This window comes from Chenopodium album, chromosome 25, assembly GCF_948465745.1.
Source record: "Chenopodium album chromosome 25, dcCheAlbu1.1, whole genome shotgun sequence".
Lineage (NCBI taxonomy): Eukaryota > Viridiplantae > Streptophyta > Magnoliopsida > Caryophyllales > Amaranthaceae > Chenopodium > Chenopodium album.
Window position 1 is genome coordinate 34,529,379 of NC_137858.1, and position 3,206 is coordinate 34,532,584.

The following is a 3,206-nucleotide window of genomic DNA, read 5'->3' on the forward strand; positions in this document are numbered from 1 at the left end:
GAGGGAACTCGGATTGGGCCAAGGATAAGAGGCCCAATCGAGGTTCGTTTGGTGGCCCAAGCATTGTGCCCGGACCAGGAGCCCGCCCGAAGGCGCGCCCGGCCGGACGGGGCGAAACAACATTGTGCCCGGAGATGCGCCCGGCCGGGCGCGAGAAGCCACTTGAGACAAGAAAAGGCGGGCCCGGTCGGGCGAGCCCTTGCCCGACCGGGCGCGTGAGGATTTAGGGACGTTTAGCTTTCCGATTAGTTTTGTTTTAGCGATTAGTACTTGCTTAGTATTAATATGTTATTATTAGGCAAGATTAATCTATCTCTTCTCTATTATTATTACTCTAGTTTTATTTTCTCTTCCTTCTCTCTACTCAACTTTCTCTCTCTAGATTTTATTTTCTTTCTTGTTCCTCAACACTATTGTAATTCCGCCGTCTTGGTACGATTTCTCCCTTAATTAATCTCAGTATTTTATTCTTCCCAATTTCTTTCATGTCTTGTTTAATTATTATGTTTTGTTTAGTTTTGATTATGTCTGAGTAGTTTCCTTCTAGGGTTATGGGGATCTAATAAATAATATGAAGGGGTTAATTTTATGATTGTTAATTATTAATGCTTAATTGATTTCCTATTGATTGTTTACATGCTATGCAATTAGATTTGGCCAGGTTTAATTGTATGAGTTTAGCAATATTGATTCGAGATTCGAGAGATGAGAATTGATGTTTAGGCTTAATTTCAATAGGCAGATTAATTTATAAATGGTTAGGTCGAGATTCGAGAGATGAGATTTAATACCGGTAAATTAATTCTGTGATTGTAATACGTAGCGAAAGCCCTTTACGATCTGATTAGTTAATGCATTGATGATTGATTATTGTGTTTTACCCTGGAATATTGTTTATTAGTGAACCTATGCCCTAGACTTTATTATTATTGACTTCTTCCCTAATTATTCTCCTTACTCATAATCTTCGTAGTTTAGTTAATAATCACAACAAACATTGGTTACCCTGATAATTTAGATTATAATAATCAATTAGGAATAGAAAGACCAATTTCCTTGTGGATTCGACCCTACTTCCCTATCTGCATAAGTTAGTGGACTTAGGTAATTATTTTTGATTAGGTGATACGACTTTAGCCTGTCAGCAACTAAATATTTACAAGACTAAAGATATATTATGCTAATATATCTTAACACAAACGTTGTAACAAGGTTCCTCATGGTGTCGTAGGAGCGGCCCATACCTTAACCTATAAGGCAAGGAGAAAACAATGAGCCTAGTTACGACACCAATATCTTGTTTGCTTGTTGCCAAAAAAAAAAAAAAAAAAAAAAAAAAAAAAAAAAAAAAAAAAACCTACTTATATGGGCTGAAAGATGCAAGATGGAAAACTCACCAAAATTTTGAAGAAGTGGAAATTTGAGTAATTTTTTTTATTTAGAGGTAGTAAAATAAACTAAATAAAAAATTAACAAGTGGTAATTTCAAAATAGGTCTATTATTTGGATAACAATTTACAAATTTCCCTTAAAAATTAGGAAAATTTGATAATAATAATCCAACCTTTCGCCAATCTTGTTTTATTAATCCAACCTTTTGATTATACATGATTAATCCCACCTTTACCCCCCATTCTATTTTATCAGGCCAAGTTGACTGGCTACCTTTTCTTTAGGTAATTTATTTTTTTAATTATTAAAAAAGACTTTAAACAAAAAAAAAGTTAAATTAATTCTTTTTTTTTTCCTTTTCTCTTTCCCCTTCCCTTACCCCTTCCTTAAATCAGACCCCTCCCCCTCCCTCCATTAAATCCGGTGGAATCCCTTCCCCTTCAACCTCCATTTTCCGGCCAACATTTTACCCTCCGCACGTCCACTTCTCCTTCCCCACATTTCCAAAACCCTTTTTCGACGACATTTCCAACACCCCCATCAACAATCACCACGAAATCCTCAATCACATAAGGTCGTAACACATCACGACACCCAAAAAACCCACCACGACACTCCAAACACCTTGAAACCCAAAATTCGGTGGTGGGTGGGTGGGGATTTTGCGATGGTTTTGAACTGAATTTTGAGGGAGGATGGGTGGGTTTACTAGGTTTTGAATAGGTGCGTGGATTTCTGGTTTCGGGTTACGAAGGGGGTCAAGGGAGGTAGGGTCAAATTTTCTGGTTTCTGGTTTTGAAGGCGGCAAGGGGTGCGTGGAAATTCTGGGTTCAAGTTATGGTGGTGGTGGTTGGTTTCTGGGTTTCAAGGTTGGTGAGTGGGTGGAGAAGGAAAGAGAAAGGAGGAAGGAGAAAAGAGAAAAGAAAAGAAAAGAAAAGATGGAGGGTACTGCCCGTGAAATATGGAGGAGAAGGAAAGATAAAAGAAGCAGGTTGGAGGAAGGAGAAAGAAAAAAGATAAATGAATAAATAAATAAATAAAAAATTGGACCAATCCCAACGTGACATGTGGACATGTAACCTGCTATAGTAGGTGGATGACTGGTTGGGCCTGATAAAATAGAATGGGGGGTCAAGGTAGAATTAATCATGTATAATCAAAAGGTTGGATTAATAAAACAAGACCAGCGAAAGGTTGAATTATTATAATCAAATTTTCCTAAAAATTAAGGGGTGGTACTTTGTAAACCCTTTGTTTGTCCAAAAAATCACACGACTAAAAAACAAATCACACGACTACACGACTCTATAATTGGTTTTGCCTGTGCATAGAGGTGTCAATTCGGATAACCGGATGGAGTTTGGGTCGGGTCTGTTCGGATCGGATATGTTCGGGTCGGATATGTTCGGATTAAAATTATCCTTTGAACTCGGATCGGGTCGGATCGGATCAAATTCGGGTCGGGTCAAATTCGGGTCATGGTCTATCGAGTCCGGGTCGGATATGGGTCGGGTCAACTCCAGATCGGTTCACTTTCGGTTCGGATAAATTTGGATCGGGTTTAAAACGGGTTTAACCGGATAACTTCGGATCGGATGAATTTGGGTCGGGTTGATTTCGGTTCGGATGATTTCGGTTCGGTCAAGTTCGGTTTGATTAAGATAAGGTTTATCCGTTGATTCATTAAATGGTCAATTTCGATTCAATTTCTTTTTGTGTTTGGCTGGATTTTGGTCGAGTTGACCAAATTTATATCCAAATAAAGTTATTTTTAAACTAGAGATATTATTGAGTTTTTACCTTATTATTGGGTC